The following is a 19,139-nucleotide window of genomic DNA, read 5'->3' as shown; positions in this document are numbered from 1 at the left end:
ACTAAGGAAGATAGGGGAAATGATGAATTCCTGATGGGACTAAAGAGTGGACATCACGGGTAGATGGAAGATTGTCCAGGGAGTGGTCCCACCCTGAAGCTAGGAAGGCTATGAGAGGTTTTAGGGTTCATGCATACCAAATTACACCTAGTAGGTAATACATCCAAACTTAGTGTGATGCCCCCAACACTTTTGGGAGCAAAGCATGTATCCTAACAGCTGTTGAACACTTATTACTCAGTGGCAACAACGTGCACAGGAGATGAAAGAACACTGGCTCACAAAACCGAAAAAGGACCTTAGGAGAGCTACGTGCTGGTCTAGGTATCCCGGGCCATGCTGAATTCGCTTTTCATCAGAAGCAGCATTCAGGGGGAAGAGACTGACTAGCTGGGATTGACATCTTAGAGGGGATTGCAAAGAACGGGAGTCAGCCTGGAAAGATAATCCGGCTTTATCAAAGTGGGCCAGGCAGGCTCAACAAATAACAGGGGATAATGCAATAAGCCAGTGATGGGAAGAACCTATACCCTGACACAACAGGGCTGCTCAACTAATTTAATATAAATGAAAGCTGAAGTGGCCTTCGGGCCAGCCCTCTATCCCAGTTCCAGAGGTGCAGTTGGCACATCTGTGGGAATCTGATAGCCCTCAACACTCAGGGAAGGTCTCTGGGGGCAGTTACAATTTAAACTAATGTACTAAGACTGCTGCATTTCCAGAATAGTTCAAAACAATATGCATCCTGCAGTACTGTTAGTAGGGATAGGAACTGTTCTAAATACTATTCACGTTCTACCTTTAGGAGAGGGGTGAGGTGAGCCCTGCTGTAAGATAACACACAGTGGAAACCAGTCTTAGTACAAGGCTGTGGAATGAGATAGGGTGATTGACTTTGTCCCCAGGTAACTTGGAACCTAGAAATAACGGAGTCATGGCTATTCGTAATGCCACCTCTCCTTGATAATATCCAGTACGGTGACAAGGGTGTTCTACAGGAAAGACAAAACAAATACTCTGTAATTCTTTCTTACTTGTTCTGTAATGAAACTAAGCTTTAGTATGATCTGACTTGAATATGATGTGGTGTAACATTGGTGGTGTTAAGGTGCACTATATCGTGTAAATAAGACTAATGATAGCAGGAATCCCAGTGATTAAGTGCATTGGAACATTGAGGTGAAGACTCTTCAGAACATGAGGTGAATGAAAACTGACTTGTGAGCAACAGAACTGGATCTAGCTGATTTCTGTGCTAAATAATTTTGCATACATTTATGATAAGATACAAACAGAAGTAAATCAAAGGGAAAAGAGAATAATGAAATTAGTATAAGAATATGAAAAGCTAATGGCTTTATAGGGCAAATTAGTTGTTTCCAAATAAAAGCACTAGCGTCCCCAGATATTAAACATATTTGTGTTGGTACTATCTCTAGCCTATAAGTGCTACACTAAAGTAAATGCTGAGATAATCATTTTGCTATAGGGGATACATGGCTAAAGACCAAGGCATAGACTATGAAATTTTTAAAAATATACTTATTGGTCTCTTTCCCCATATCATTCATAGAGCTCCTAAAAGCCTTGTAATTTCCTAAGCCATAGGGATACTAGGAGAATCTTTCATTCTAATCTTTGGCCTTTGCTCCTATATCCCTTGGGATTTCTTGGGTGCTAGGGGCATCTTCTGTTTTAATGAGGCAACTCTTGGTGATTAGAAGGTTGGCTTTCAGATCCATCTTCCATTCTTCAGAGAGGAGAGAGTTAATAACCAATCACACCTTCATACTGAAGCCTCCACACAAATTCCTGAGCTGTGGGGTTTGGAGAGTTTCCAGAGAACGGAACACATGGAAGTTCCTGGGGGAGGAATGTCTTGAGAAGGCATGGAAGATCCCCACCCTTTCCCACCCAACCCTGCCCTATGCATCTCTTCCGTCTGGCTGTTCCTCTATATCCCTTGCAACATTCTTCATAATCTATAAATGTAAGCAGAGCATTTCTCTGAGTTCTGTGATCTAGAAAATGAATGGAACCCAAGGAGGGGGCTGTTGTAATCAGTTAGACAAAGCCCAGGCCACGACTTGAGGCTTGTGATTGGCATATGAAGTGAGGGGTGGTTGTGGGACTGAACCCTCAATCTGTGGGGTTAGGGTCGATCTCCACATAAGCAGTGTCAGAACTGAATTGAATTTGAGGGCACCCAGCTGGCATCCACCAGAGAATCTGCCAGAGAATTGTTTGAAATGCGGGAGGAGAACCCCGCAAATCTGATGTCAGAAGTGTTGAGAGAAGAGAGTAAGAAAAACATTTTGCTTATTCCTATATCACCGCAGCTTTATGTATAGAAAACCCTGAAGACTACCAAAAACTGTTTGGATTAATAAACAAATTCAGTGAAGTGGGAGGATACAAAATCAACATATAAAAGTCAGTTGTAGTGTTTTCATACACTAATAACAAACTACCAAAAAAGAAATGAAGAAAATAAGATTGTTTATAATAGCTACTAAAAAAAAAGTCAGGGGGTGATCAGGCATTTAGCCTAGTCCCACATCAGAGGATCTGGGTTCAATTCCAGGTCTAGCTCCTGATTCCAGCTTCCAGCTGATGCAGACCCTGGGTGGCCTGGTTGTAGCTCAAGTAATTGGATCTCAGCCACTTGCTGGGATGAGATCAGGATTGTGTTCCTGGCTCCTGGCTTTATCCCCAGCTCAGCCCTAGACTTTGGCTGTTTGGGGAGTGAACTTGTAGATCAGAGTGCTTTCTGTCTGTCTGTCTGTCTTCCTGTCTGTGTCTCCTTCCATCTCTCCTCTCCATTCCTCGCTCTCTCTCAAATAAATAAATAAATCTTTTTAAATTTAAGAAACTGAAAATAAATTCAATCAGGAGGTAAAAAATTGTGCATTGAAAACTATAAAACATTAATGAAAGAAATTAAAGAAGATACAAATAAAAAATGTATCCTACATTCATGAGTTGAAGGAATTCATATTGTTAAAATGTCCATTCTACCCGAGTGGTCTACAGATTCAATGCAATCCTTATCAAAATCCCAACATTTTTCACAGAATTTTATTTAGAAAAAATCCTAAAATTCATGTGCAACCACAGAAGACCCAAATAACCAAAGCAGTCTTGACTGAAACAACAAAGTTGGAGACATCACACTACCTAATTTCAAAATGCACTTAAAGCTATAGTTAAACCATGTAATACTAGCATAAGAAGCAAACACACAGGGCAATGGAGCAGAGTAGAGAATCCAGAAGTGCATTTATGGTAGATTATTGACAAAGAAGCCAAGAATGGGAAAAGAACAGTTTCTTCAACAAAATGGAAAACTAGATAGTCTCATGCAGGAGAATGAAATGTCCCACCACATACAAAAATCAACTCAAAATGAATTAATGGCTTGGACATAAGATTTGAAAATGTAAAGCTACTGGAAGAATATAGGCATAAAGTTCCATGAGTTTTGAAATATGGGCCATAAATTTTTGGAATATGATCCTAAAAGCACAGGCAAAAATAGACAAATGGGATAGTATCAAACTGAAAATCTTCTGCATAGCAAAGGAAACAATCAACAGAGTGAAGAATGACCTCAGACTGGAAGAAAATAATTGCAAACCATTCAGCTGATACGGAGTTAATGTTCAAAATACATAAGGAACTCCAACAACTCAATAGCATGAAAACAAATGACCCAATTTTAAAACGGGCAAAAGACCTGAATAGACATTTCTCAAATGAAGACATATAAATGGCCAACAGATATATGAAATAACACCAGACATTACTAATAATCAAGAAATACAAACTAAAACCACAAGGAGACGTCACCTCACACTTGTCAGAAGGGCTATTAGCAAAAAGCTGAGGGGGAGCATTTGTGCAGTGGTTCAGATGCTGCTTTGGACACCCACATCCCATATCAGAGTGCCCAGACTGATCCTGATGCCAACTTCCTGCTGGTGTGTAGCCAGAGACAGCAGTGAGGGCTCAAGAAGATTGGGGTCCCAGTTTTTGCCTGACCCAGCCCCAGCTTTTATAGGTATTTGGAGAGTGAGCCAATGGATAAAGTATCTCTCTGTCTCTCTGTCTCTGTCTCTGTCTCTCTCTCTCTCTCTGTTGTTCTACCTGTCAAATATAAATGATAAAAATTGAAAAAGTTATGAGAGATAACATGTGCAATAAAAGAGGAGGCTGATTTTGTGACACAGCTGGTTAAGCCACTGCCAGTTCTAGTCCCCTTCTGATCCATCTTCCTGCCAGAAACCCTGGGAGGACAGTGGAAGATGGCCACTGCTACCCATGTGGGGGACCAGGGTGGAGTTCTCTGCTCCTGGCTTCAGCCTGGCCCAGCTCTGGCTCCTGTGGTCATTTGGAGAGTGAACTAGCAAATACAAGGTCTCTCTCTGTCTCTGTCTCTCCCTCTTGCTCTGCCACTCTGCCTTTCAAATAAACAAATAAATCTTAAAAAAAGAAAAAGACGGAGGAGGCAAGATAGCGGAATAGGAAGGGAGCACACTGATAGTCCAGGGAGAGACAGTTTAATAAAAGTGGAGATACTGCAGATTCAAGGAAGAGTAGGGGAGGAAACAGCAGAAGAAACTCTTCCAGAACGCGTGATTCACAGTGGACCTGCGTGGAGAGCGTGGGAGCCCACAGTTCGGGACACCAGCGGCAGACTCAACACACCAGCGCTGGAACGCGAGGTGAGCTGAACCTCAATAGCCTGAGACACCGGCAGGCAAGTGGAGAGAGGAGACTAGAGGGAACGACCCCCAGGGGGGGAAGTTCACCAGGCTAACTGGAAGAGAGAGAGAGAGAAAAAAAAAAGGTGACTGGTACGGACACGGGTTTCTCTCTCTCTGCTCACCTCTCAAGGGCGAGCAAGACAAAGAGCAGGCGCCATCTTGGACATATGTCATAAGCAGAGCGACCTCAGGTCTGCACCGGCCCTGAGCCTAGCAGAAAAACCTGACTCTGGGTGGGGCAAATTAACAGGAGATTAGGACCTAGTAAATTTGTGGTGCTACTGAACTGAGACTGTGAAAAAAGAGACAGTGGGGGAGAGAACTCACGGAATTCACGTGAGTACTCTCCAGAGAAGCTATAATTCCGTAACTTTGGCAACCCAGTGGGAGACTGAAGGATAATCTGAGCCCACCCTGAGGGCAGAACAGATGTCCTGTGTGGTCCTTGGGAAAGAGCTTCTGATCTCTGGCTCCTGTGGGTATATCATTTGCCTGCTAACTACCTCCAACTTCGTTCAGCTGTGTGGAATTACTTCCCTTTTGAATCAAAAAAAGAAAGAAAGAGAGAGAGAGATCTACCACGCCTAACCTAGGAGTGTCACCTTTGGCACACCAAACAGAGCTCTCAGGCCACATCCATCTCAAGCCTCTAAGGCTCCATCAAAACCAGACAGTCCACTTAATCTAGAGTCATAGTATAACAAGAAAAAGTACCACAGTGAAGAAACCAAATATCTCCAATATTCCAAATAACAAACGCAAAAACCGAGGCAATAAAAACAAGGAAGTCACCATGATGCCCCCAAACGAAAAAGACACCCCAATTCAAGATTATGAAGATGATGAGTTAGAAGAAATGCAAGAAGCAGATCTCAAAAAATTGATAAGAACATTAAGAAGTTCTCAAAAACAAATTCTTGAACTACAGAAATCCTTAATGGACAAGATAGAAAATCTCTCTCATGCAAATGAAATATTAAGAAGGAATCAAAATGAAACAAAACAACTAGTACAACAGGAAACTGTGATAGTGACGAGAAATCATAATGAAGTGAAGAATTCAATAGATCAAATGAAAAACACAATAGAGAGCCTTACGAACAGAATGGGTGAAGCAGAGGAGAGAATATCGGACTTAGAAGACAGAGAACAGGAAAGAATACAGTCAGACCAAAGAAAAAAAGAGGAAATTAGAAATCTAAAACATATTGTTGGGAATCTGCAGGATACTATTAAAAAACCCAGCATTCGGGTTCTAGGAGTTCCTGAAGGCATGGAGAAGGAGAAAGGATTAGAAGGCCTTTTTAGTGAGATATTAGCAGAAAATTTCCCAGGTTTGGAGAAGGACAGAGAAATCCTAGTACAGGAAGCTCACAGAACCCCTAATAAACATGACCAAAAGAGATCCTCACCACGACACGTTGTAATTAAACTCTCCACAGTGAAACATAAAGAAAAGATCCTAAAATGTGCAAGAGAGAAACGTCAGATTACTCTCAGAGGATCTCCAATCAGACTCACAGCTGACTTCTCATCAGAAACCCTATAAGCTAGGAGGGAATGGCAAGATATAGCCCAGGTACTAAGAGAGAACAACTGCCAGCCCAGAATATTATATCCTGCAAAGCTATCATTTGTGAATGAAGGTGAAATAAAGACTTTTCATAGCAAACAGAAATTGAAAGAATTTGTCGCCACTCGTCCAGCCCTGCAAAAGATGCTTAAAGATGTGTTACACACAGAAACACAGAAACACGGTCATCAATATGAAAGAAGATAAACGAAGGAAACCTCACAGCAAAAGATCACAGGGAATTCAAAGCATATATTAGAACTTATCTTTGGCAAATGGCAGGGCAAACTTACCACTTATCATTAGTCACATTGAACGTTAATGGCCTGAACTGTCCAGTTAAAAGACACCGATTGGCTGATTGGGTTAAGGAACAAAACCCATCTATTTGCTGCTTACAAGAAACACATCTTTCCAACAAAGATCCATACAGACTGGAAGTGAAAGGCTGGAAAAAGATATACCATGCCAACAGAAATGAAAAAAGAGCGGGCGTAGCCATCTTAATATCGGACAACATAAACTTTACCACAAAAACTGTTGAGAGAGACAAAGAGGGACACTATATAATGATTAAGGGATCAATTCAACAGGAAGATATAAATTATCAATGTATATGCACCTAACTACAGGGCACCGGTTTATCTAAAAGATTTGTTAAGGGACTTAAAGGGAGACTTAGACCCCAATACAATAGTACTGGGGGACTTCAATACTCCACTCTCAGAAATAGACAGATCAACAGGACAGAAGCTCAACAAGGATACAGTAGATTTAAACAACACTATAGCCCAAATGGATCTAACAGATATATACAGAACTTTCAATCCTACAGCTAAAGATTTTACCTTCTTCTCAGCAGTACATGGAACCTTCTCTAGGATTGACCACATACTAGGCCATAAAGCAAATCTCAGCAAATTCAAAAGAATTAGAATCATACGATGCAGCTTCTCAGACCATAAAGGAATGAAGTTGGAAATTAGCAACTCAGGAATCCCTAGAGCCTACACAATGGAGATTGAACAACATGCTCCTGAATGAACAATGGGTCATAGAAGAAATTAAAAGAGAAATAAAAAATTTTCTGGAAGTAAATGAGGATAACAGCACAACATACCAAAACTTATGGGACGCAGCAAAAGCAGTGTTAAGAGGAAAGTTTATATCAATAGGTGCCTACATCAAGAAATTGGAAAGGCACCAAATAGATGAGCTTTCAACACATCTCAAGGATCTAGAAAAACTGCAGCAAACCAGGCCCAAATCTAGTAGGAGAAGAGAAATAATTAAAATCAGAGAAGAAATCAACAGGATTGAATCCAAAAAAAAATTACAAAAAATCAGCCAAGTGAGGAGCTGGTTTTTTGAAAAAATAAACAAAATTGACACCCCACTGGCCCAACTAACTAAAAAAAGAAGAGAAAAGACCCAAATCAATAAAATCAGAGATGAAAAAGGAAATGTAACAACAGACACCACAGAAATAAAAAGAATCATCAGAAATTACTACAAGGACTTGTATGCCAGCAAACAGGGAAACCTATCAGAAATGGATAGATTCCTGGACACATGCAACCTACCTAAATTGAACCAGGAAGACATCGAAAACCTAAACAGACCCATAACTGAGACAGAAATTGAAACAGTAATAAAGGTACTCCCAACAAAGAAAAGCCCAGGACCAGATGGATTCACTGCTGAATTCTACCAGACATTTAAAGAAGAACTAACTCCAATTCTTCTCAAACTATTCAGAACAATCGAAGAAGAGGGAATCCTCCCAAATTCTTTCTATGAAGCCAGCATCACCTTAATTCCTAAGCCGGAAAGAGATGCGGCATTGAAAGAGAATTACAGACCAATATCCCTGATGAACATAGATGCAAAAATCCTCAATAAACTTCTCGCCAATAGAATGCAACAACACATCAGAAAGATCATCCACCCAGATCAAGTGGGATTTATCCCTGGTATGCAGGGATGGTTCAACATTCGCAAAGAAATCAATCTGATACACCACATTAACAGACTGCAGAAGAAAAACCATATGATTATCTCAATAGACACCGAGAAAGCATTTGATAAAATACAACACCCTTTCATGATGAAAACTCTAAGCAAACTGGGTTTGGAAGGAACATTCCTCAATACAATCAAAGCAATCTATGAAAAACCCACAGCCAACATCCTATTGAATGGGGAAAAGTTGGAAGCATTTCCACTGAGATCTGGTACCAGGCAGGGATGCCCACTCTCACCACTGCTATTCAATATAGTTCTGGAGGTTCTAGCCAGAGCTATTAGGCAAGAAAAAGAAATTTAAGGGATACAAATTGGGAAGGAAGAACTCAAACTATCCCTCTTTGCAGATGATATGATTCTTTATTTAGGGGACCCAAAGAACTCTACTAAGAGACTATTGTAACTCATAGAAGAGTTTGGCAAAGTAGCAGAGTATAAAATCAATGCACAAAAATCAACAGCCTTTGTATACACAGACAATGCCATGGCTGAGGAAGAACTTCTAAGATCAATCCCATTCACAATAGCTACAAAAACAATCAAATACTTTGGAATAAACTTCACCAAGGACGTTAAAGATCTCTACGATGAAAATTACAAAACCTTAAAGAAAGAAATAGAAGAGGATACCAAGAAATGGAAAAATCTTCCATGCTCATGGATTGGAAGAATCAATATCATCAAAATGTCCATTCTCCCAAAAGCAATTTATACATTCAATGCAATACCAATCAAGATACCGAAGACCTTCTTCTCAGATCTGGAAAAAATGATGCTGAAATTTATATGGAGACACAGGAGACCTCGAATAGCTAAAGCAATCTTGTACAACAAAAACGAAGCTGGAGGCATCACAATACCAGATTTCAGGACATACTACAGGGCAGTTGTAATCAAAACAGCATGGTACTGGTACAGAAACAGATGGATAGACCAATGGAACAGAATTGAAACACCAGAAATCAATCCAAACATCTACAGCCAACTCATATTTGATCAAGGGTCCAAAACCAATCCCTGGAGTAAGGACAGTCTATTCAATAAATGGTGCTGGGAAAACTGGATTACCACGTGCAGAAGCATGAAGCAAGACCCCTACCTTACACCTTACACAAAAATCCACTCAACGTGGATTAAAGACCTAAATCTACGACCTGACACCATCAAATTATTAGAGAGCATTGGAAAAACCCTGAAAGATATAGGTATCGGCAATGACTTCTTGGAAAACACCCCAGAAGCACAGGCAGTCAAAGCCAAAATTAACATTTGGGATTACATCAAATTGAGAAGTTTCTGTACTGCAAAAGAAATAGTCAGGAAAGTGAAGAGACAACCGACAGAATGGGAAAATATATTTGCGAACTATGCAACTGATAAAGGGTTGATAACCAGAATCTACAAAGAGATCAAGAAACTCCACAAGATCAAAACAAACAACCCACTTAAGAGATGGGCCAAGGACCTCAATAGACATTTTTCAAAAGAGGAAATCCAAATGGCCAACAGACACATGAAAAAATGTTCAAGATCACTAGCAATCAAGGAAATGCAAATCAAAACCACAATGAGGTTCCACCTCACACCAGTTAGAATGGCTCACATTCAGAAATCTACCAACAATAGATGCTGGAGAGGATGTGGGGAAAAAGGAACACTAACCTACTGTTGGTGGGAATGCAAACTGGTTAAGCCACTCTGGAAGTCAGTCTGGAGATTCCTCAGAAACCTGAATATAACCCTACCATTCAACCCAGCCATCCCACTCCTTGGAATTTACCCAAAGGAAATGAAATTGGCAAACAAAAAAGCAGTCTGCACCTTAATGTTTATTGCAGCTCAATTCATAATAGCTAAGACCTGGAATCAACCCAAGTGCCCATCAACAGTAGACTGGATAAAGAAATTATGGGACATGTACTCTATAGAATACTATACAGCAGTCAAAAACAACGAAACCCAGTCATTTGCAACAAAATGGAGGAATTTGGAAAACATCATGCTGAGTGAATTAAGCCAGTCCCAAAGGGACAAATATCATATGTTCTCCCTGATTGGCGACAACTAACTGAGCACCAAAGGGGAAACTTGTTGAAGTGAAATGGACACTATGAGAAACAGTGACTTGATCAGCTCTTGTCCTGACAGTTGATGTACAATGTAATACTTTATCCATTTTAGTATTTTTTTTGTTCTAGTACCATTGGTTGAACTCTGTAATTAACACACAATTATTCTTAGGTGTTTAAATTTTAACTGAAAAGTGATCCCTGTTAGGAATTTGGAAAACATCATGTTGAGTGAAATAAGCCAATCCCAAAGGGACAAATACCACTTGTTCTCCTTGATAGGTGACAACTAACTGAGCACCAAAAAGGAAACCTGTTAAAGTGAAATGAACACTATGATAAATGGTGACTTGATCAGCCCTCACCCTGACTGTTGATGAGCAGCTTAATATGTTATCCCTCTTAGTATTTTTGTTTGTTTGTTCTACTTAATACTTTTGGTTGAATACTGTAATCAATACACAATTCTTCTTAAGTGCTGAAACTTAACTGAAAAGTGATCGCTGTTAAATATAAGAGTGGGAATAAGAGAGGGAAGAGATGTGCAATTCCAGACATGCTCAAGCTGACTTACCTCAAACAGTAGAGTTAGAAACATACCAGGGGATTCGAATTCAATCCCATCGAGGTGGCATGTACCAATGCCATCTCACTAGTCCCAGTGATCAATTTCTGTTCACAATTGATCGTAATGATAGGACTAAGAACCAAAGGGATCACATAAACAAGAATAGTGTCTTCAAATACTAGCTGATAGAATCAAAAATGGAGAGAATGATCCAACATGGGAAGTGAGATACACAGCAGACCCATAGAATGGCAAATGTCCTAATAGCACTCTGGCCTCATAATCAGCCCTTAAGGCATGCGGATCCAGCTGAAATGCCCATTGTGGGGAGCAACTCGGACTAGACTGTTACTGGAATTAAGACTTATTCTATGCATCTGCTCTCCCACAATATGGCGCTGAGAAGGGGTAACAACTTCTACGCAGCTGCCTCTCGCCAACTTGAGTGATGACCTGCAGGAGCTGATCCTGCTCCTGATTGGAGGAGAGCAGCGTACTCGGCGTGTGGGTAGCAGAGTTGGGATTGGTGGAAGAGGACTATAAAGGAGGAGAGAGACAACATGCACCAGGAACACCTGAGGAACACCTGAGCAGCCCCCGAGAGAGCCGGCTGGCGGTGTGCCGCTCCCCCGCGGAAGTGGGGAAAGTGGCAGGGGAAACCGCCCTTCCATGGAGGTGGAAGGGTCGGTAGCCAACCCAGGAAGAACCAGCAGCAAACCCGGGGAGGGCCGAGCAGACAAAAGAACAGCGCAGGGTCCTGTGTCGTTCCTCCACGAAGAGGGGGAGCAACACCCATGAGAGTATTTCAGGCATGGAAAGCCAAGACACTCTGGGGGAAAAAAAAACCTAAATGAAAGATGTCCATGAGTGAGATCCCAGTGGATAGAATGGGTCATCAAAGAAGGACGTACCTTTCTCTGAAGGGAGGAGAGAACTTCCACTTTGACCATGGCCTTGTCTAAAAATGATCAGAGTCAGTGAACTCAGGGGGCTTCCATAGCCTTGGCAACTCATGACAAGAGCCTAGGGTGATTACTGATGCCATATACAAGAGTGTCAATTTGTTAAGTCAACAACAGGAGTCACTGTGCACTTACTCCTCATGTAGGATCTTTGTCCTTAGTGTGCTGTACATTGAGATCTAATGCTATAACTAGTACTCAAACAGTATTTTTCACTTTATGTTTCTGTGTGTGAGCAAACTGTTGAAATCTTTACTTAATGTATGCTAAACTGATCTTCTGTATATAAAGAGAATTGAAAATGAATGTTGATGTGAATGGAAGGGGAGAGGGAGTGGATAAGGGGAGGGTTGCGGGTTGGAGGGACGTTATGGGGGGAAGCCATTGTAATCAATATTCTGTACTTTGGAAATTTATATTCATTAAATAAAAGTTAAAAAAAAGACAAGAAAAGGTGATCCTTGTGTACCGGTGGTGGGATGTAAATTAGCACAGCCATGATGGAAAACAACATTGAGGGTCCTAAAATTGTTGAAACTAGAATTACAGTATGATAGAGCAGTTCTGCTGCTGGGTATACATCCAAAGGAAGTGAAGTATTTTGAAGGACATCTTTGCAGTTCTATGTTCTTTGCATCACTCTTCAGAATGCCCATCAATACATAAATGGATAAAGAAAACTAGGTTTATAATAGAATAGAATACTATTCAGCCTTTAAAAAGAAGGAAATTGGGGCCAGCTTGTGGCATAACAGATTAAGCTGCCACCTGCAGTGCTGGCTGGGCACTGATTTGAGTCCCAGCTGTTCCACTCTCAGTCCAGCTCCCTGCTAATGCTCCTGGGAAAGCAGCAGACGAGGTGCTCCTGGCTTCAGCTTGGCCCAGCCCCAGCCATTACGGCATGCGAGGAGTGAGCCAGCAGGTGGAAGCGCGCGCTCTCGCTCTGTAACTCCTTTCAAAGAAATCAAATAAACCTTAATGAATAAATAAATTAAAGAAGGAAATCTTTCTATTTGCAAACAAATGGGTGGGTTTTGAGAACATCATGTTAAGTAAAATTAGCCAAGCACAGAAAGGCAAATACCACACGATCTCCCCCATTTGTGGAATCTGTCAGAGTCAAACCCAAAGAAACAGAAAGTAGAATCGTGGCTGCCAGGGGTTGTGGTTAGAGGAGTGGAATGAGGATTTGGGAAATGTTTGTCAGAGAATGCAAAATTTCAATTAGGGAGACAATGTTCAGGAGATTAACTGCATATCATAGTGACTACAGATAATTGCATAATATAATTGTTGATATATAATTATTTACATTATTATTATAAATTATGTAATTGTTAACAGCTAATATACCAAATCACTAAGAGGATACAAATCACTAAGAGAATAAATTTTAGGCATTCTCATCACAAATATGTGGGCAATGCACATGTAAATGAGCATGATTTAGCCATTCCGCAGTATATACATGTTGCGAAACATCATGTTGGACTCAGTAAATATAGATGATATTTATTGAACAATTTTTAAAAAGTAGCATGAGGAATGAATAGTGAGTGTATAAAAACTGAAATCTGTTAGCTGACAACTGACTAAATGACATTGTAAATAGGAAAAGAGTGCCCCCCAACAGTGTATTTTAGATCTTGTTCTTTGAAAACCATAAAGTTACTACAATCAAAGATGCTATCTGTAAAAAACTGCTTTAACTCCTAGGACCAGGCAGGCCAAATTTTATTAAATGATGCTTTATGGGATACAGCTTGAAAATAAACAATACAGAGGCCGGCGCTGTGGCAGTAGGTTGATCCTCCACCTATGGCGCTGGCGTCCCATATGGGTGCCGGTTCTAGTCCTGGCTGCCCCTCTTCCAATCCAGCTCTCTGCTGTGGCCTGAGAAAGCAGTAGAAGATGGCCCAAGTCCTTGGGCCCCTGCACCTATGTGGGAGACCTGGAAGAAGCACCTGGCTCCTAGCTTCGGATCAGCGCAGCTCTAGCCTTTGCGGCCATTTGGGGAGTGAACCAATGGAAGGAAGACCTTTCTCTCCATCTCTCTTACTGTCTGTGACTCTACCTCTCAAATAAATAAATAAAATTTTAAAAAATAAGAAATAAAAATAAACTGTACAAATTAGGAAAGGGTTAATATAGAGCTAGTTGGTTTATTATTATCATGGGTATTTTATTAAATGCTCATAAAATGTATTCAGAACATGAGTACCTTTTAGTTACATAAAAATTTACATAATATGAAGTTATTATAACCATTGAATTTTACATTTTATAATTATTTACAAGGAACTCAGTGATAAAACCTTTAACTTACATTTTTAGAAAATCCTTAAATTGATAGTGATTAAGTATTAAATGATTAAAGTAGGATGGATTTAAAAACAAGTTTATTTCTATTTTCAGCTCACCCGTGCTTAATTAAGTCTCTTCAGGAAGTTGCATCTAAATGTACTTTATGTTTTAATTCCTCCTCTGGTTAAAATGAATACGATCTATTTTCTTAATCTTCCAATTAGCCAAGGGCACATTTGACTGTTTCTATATGAACTATTTTATGTCATTAAATATTGAAGCTGCTCCCAGTTCTCTGTGATTGTGAACAACGGCGAGTATAGTGTGCAGAACTGTTTTTCTTATTTCAGTGTATTTATTTAAGATATACTCCGAAGATATCTTTAACATCCTTCAAAGCTCCAGGAGAGTTTTCAATTTCAGCAACATTCAGGATTTGAAATGTTAACAGGATCTACATAGAAAACAGCTTATTTATTTGCCATTCATTTGTCACTTCCTTGATCATGAAAAACATTTTAAACAAGTTTCTTATGTTTACTATTTGAATTCCTAGGAGCTGATTGAAAATCTTTGTGTGCCTCAATAGGGACACATTTAGGGTGATCGGAAACAAGGCAGGTTTGTTTCCCCAGGGAACTTCTCTTGGTCACACTCTGTCCCTCCTAGCTGCTATCCTGAGGCACCAGAGGCAGGAAGTCAGAAGTGAGTTCCAGCCTCAGTTTCCTTTTGCTCTAGCTATTCAAGATGCAGTGCATGAACCAGTACAAATCAGTATCATGCGGGAGCTTGTTAGAAATGGAAGAAAAACGGGGCCAGTGTTGTGGCACAGCAGGTTAAGCCACTGCTGGCATCCCAAATGGGTGCCAATTCATGTGCTGGCTGCTCTACTTCTGATCCAGCTCCCTACTAATGGCCTGGGAAAATCAGCAGAGGATGGTCCAAGAGCTTGGGCCGCTGCCACTCTTGTGGTAGACCCAGATGAAGCTCCTGGCTCCCGGCTCCTGGCTTTGGTCTGGCCCACTGCTGGTCATTGCAGCCATCTGAGAAATGAACCAGCAGGTGGAAAATCTCTCTTTTTCTCTGTATCTCTCTCTCTCTCTCTCTAACTCTGATGTTAAATAAATAATTATTTTTAAATGTAAGAAAAATAAATGTATGACCTCAGCCTTCATCTAATACCTACTGAGTTAGAATCCACATTTTAAAAGATCCCTAGGTGATTTATGTGTACATTAAATTTTGAGAAGCAATGCTTTATTTAATTGTAGTGCAGGTCACTGAGTCTCCCCTCTCCTTGATTTATCTTCAGTCAAGTGCTGAGGTTGGCCTAGATAACATGTAAGAATTTTCAAACTGGAAGGACCCATAATAAGGACTATTGGTTTAGAATATGGATTATTCTAGAACCAGTGTGTCTGGGTGTGAATGCAAACTCTGCCTCTTAGGGCATGACCCTCAGCAGACTATGTATAGCCTCCTGGTGCCCAAGTTTCCTCATTTGAGAAATAAGGGTTGTAATTGTATGTACTTCATGAAATTGGTGTGATAATTAAGTTTAACATATATTTACATTAGTGCTTGGGACAGAAGAAGCACCAAGCCAGTACCAACTCTTATGATTTAAGATTCTTTTTTTTTTTTAAGACTATTTTTTTGTTGGAGAGGTAGAGTTATAGACAGTGAGAGGGAGAGACAGAGAGAAAGGTCTTCCATCCTCTGGTTCACTCCCCAAATGGCCACAACAGCCAGAACTGCACTGATCCGAAGCCAGGAGCCAGGAGCTTCTTCCAGGTCTCCCGTGCAGGCATAGGGGCTCAAATACTTGGGCCATCTTCTGCTGCTTTCCCAGGCCATAGCAGAGAGCTGGACTGGAAGTGGAGCAGCCGGGACTAGAACTGGAACCCATATGGGATGCCAGCACCGCAGGCGGAGGATTAACCAAGTGAGCCACTGTGCTGGCCCCATGATTTAAGATTCTTGATTGAGTTGCCTTTTAGAACATGTGGAGATGCCAACTGATTGACTTAAAAGACATGAGCAAGGGCATTCTGTTATTAAAATGGATATGCAGAATTGGGGATGTGTCCATGGAGGAAGTGGGAATTAACAGTTTTATGTGATAGCTAAATTTGGAAGTGATTAGAAATGATAGTAGGGCATTCAAGCTGAAACAGACTTGGAGACAGGAATAAATAGATATTTGGGAATCCATTGTGTGGAACCATTTGAGGAAGGGAAAGGTGACTAGAGCCAGAAGACTTCTTAGGCAGTTCAGGAATTAAGATCGCTCCTCTTAATTCCATACTAAAAATTTTAGCTTTCACTATGAGAAATAGTGATTTTTGGGGAGCTGGAAAATAAAATAAATCCATATAGGAAAACATTAGTAGGCAGGATGGTTTAGTAGAAGAACCAGCAAATGAATGAATAAGAAGCAAATTTGATAGTTGGATGTTGGAGAATATGTAGAGGAGGAAGCAACTATGGCTCCTGGATTGTAGGTCTGCAGGCCAGGAATGTAGCAGTGTTTTGGTGTAGATGGGAGCCTGGAGCACGGCTGCTTTGAGGAGAACTTCTGTGCAGTGTATCCAATAAAGGATTCGCAGAGGTAACATGAAGCGTTCCATTCAGAAAAGGCTCAATTGCACTTTTATCTTTCATTCTTTGTGTTACTGAGCCTATTAATAGCATCAGACTTTTTAAAATTGGCATTATGTGTCATCCACATTATCAATGGGTTAGGCCACCCAGCGTTGCTTTGTCTTAATAATGTCAATTTAGTGAAGAAAATGGATGAGCCTATAAAAATTTGAGCCTCAAATTTATAATAAACAGTAACAAAAAGGAAAATCTTAAAATTCTTAAAATATCTTGGCTGTCATTTTGTATTTTGAATAGTCAGAATCTGTCTTTCAAATATTTTTAAAGTGGATTTAAATTTCAGTATGCGTTTTTGTGAATCAACACAAGAACTTGAAAGAGAATGTGTTTTGGTTCCATTGTTCTGGTCCCTGGTCCTTTACAGTCAGCCTGAAAGAAATTAAGAACAAAATGAAATAGGTACCTTTCAAATTTTTCTACTGTACTGTTAGATCTAACGGCAAAAATTCTCCTCTTTCTGCCTGGGAAATCACATTCTACAGTTCACGGACCAGGCAGCTATTAGCCATCATAAATAATTTTCACCACTCAGTTGCTTTTTCATGAGACAGGAGCAGAGAGATGGATCGGGAGGTGGCTTGCGTGTTATCATAATGCTGATGCCTAGGTGAAAAGTGCATTTGTGAGCAAATCCAGCACTGCCTGGCAACTGTTTCTAGGCAAAGGGCGGCTGGGAGCCAGCTGTTCCCGCCTCTCAGGAGCCATCAGCCTGTTTCTACACACTTGGTAGGGTGTCTGGTTTGGATTATTCGAGTTGCAGTCTTAAGGTACAGTGTTTCTTAGCAATTCTTAGTATGGAATATTTTGCTTTTTTGGTGATAGAGGCAATAATTTTATATGCTTTTTATCCATCCCTGAATATAGTTTAAATACACTATTTAGATTAAATATACTATATAGATTTTTAACTGTAATGGAATATAATATCTGAAGGCAGAAGCTTTACTGTTTTTAAAAACCACTCACGTGCTTTTCTTTCTGGTCTAAACCCACCACATTGGTCAGTTCTCGAGGACTGTACCCAGGTTCACCCACACCTGAATTAAGATGTGAACTTAACATACTCCGCACCCTTGGAACACCCTTCTTGAAACGTCTCTGCCTAGCTTTCTCGGTGTGGTCACCACTTCTGCTCCCACTACTGGTCAGGACTGGGGCAGGGCCGGGTGGAGGTAGGGGGCAGGATAGGCCAGAGCTTGATGGGAGCAGACAGGCCACACTGCTGGAGTGGAGCTCTCTCCAGGGAGCGCAGTGCTCAGGAACCCTGGAGGGATGTCACACGTGCTCTAGTCTTCTACTGGCTGAGTACTTCGGGGTCCCATGAGCGGGACAAGCCCTCTGCCTCTGCCCACGTGCCTGTCCACAGACACCCCTCAGTGCGTACGCTTCATTCAGCCAACTCTCCATTCATCCTTGTATCCCTTGTGGCTGCTGGGACGTCTCGCCCCTTTCCTTGTTTTTGTTTTTGTTTTTGTTTTTTTAACTACTATCCAGTCTTTTAACCCATTGCACTGGATTTTCTGAAATTCCTGTTCCTTTGAAAAACCACACCCTCTGCACTCTACACACTATAGCCTTCCTCTTTACTGTTTTGTTTTGTTTTGTTTTGTTTTACAGACTGTTTCATCACATCTTTAACTGAAACCCCAAGGCCCTGGTTGCATTTTCTGTGCCCTCAGGCAGAGCTGCTCTTGGTCACACATCATAACCCACAGCCAGAGATAGGTTGCGTTCCCTTTAGCTCCTGTGCCACTTCCAGACCTTTACATGGAGGCCTCTTTGTTGGGGGGGCCCACACAGCATTTACAAGCATGGAGAGGGAGATTTGCACCCGTGTTTGGGGATGTTGGATAGATCACCAAACCTTTTGAGCCTCAGTTTCATTTTGCTAGTTATGAAGATTCAACTTACTCATTCTTTTCATAAGACTTTACGATCTCTATGTGCCAGACGTGTTTAAAATACTCTACAAAATACAAAATTCTATCTTCGTGAAGCTAAAGTCTCATGGAGGAATAAAGTCCTTGAGTAAATACATAAACACAGTTATGAAATCGGATAACAAAGGTTTACTCGCAGGTGTAATTTACAACACGATGGGGAGATGGTTGGGAGGAAAGGCCTGGGGAGGTGGCGGTACAGTGACGAGGTTTGGGGAGGGAGGGTGCCTTGCGGCACAGAAAGTGAAGCTGCCTCTTGCGACACCAA

At 41.0% G+C, this 19,139-nt stretch overlaps 1 protein-coding gene across 4 annotated transcripts in view; it reads left to right on the top strand.

The window, feature by feature from the left end:
- Positions 1–19,139, top strand: part of C3H2orf88 (chromosome 3 C2orf88 homolog) — a 157,097-nt gene that overhangs the window by 89,899 nt on the left and 48,059 nt on the right. The window contains exon 1 of one of the 4 annotated variants that reach the window (XM_008258833.4): positions 17,557–17,698. The exons of 1 other annotated variant lie outside the window; for it this stretch is intronic. The gene's annotated coding sequence lies outside the window, so the exon portion shown is untranslated. Of the gene's footprint in view, positions 1–17,556; positions 17,699–19,139 lie in introns of those variants that run through there. 2 more of the 4 variants (XM_051849364.2, XM_051849363.2) reach the window with 2 other exon arrangements.

Source organism: Oryctolagus cuniculus, chromosome 3 (assembly GCF_964237555.1).
Source record: "Oryctolagus cuniculus chromosome 3, mOryCun1.1, whole genome shotgun sequence".
NCBI classification, from domain to species: Eukaryota; Metazoa; Chordata; class Mammalia; order Lagomorpha; family Leporidae; genus Oryctolagus; species Oryctolagus cuniculus.
Note: the sequence above shows the minus strand (reverse complement) of the source record. Positions and strands in the feature narration are given on the sequence as shown.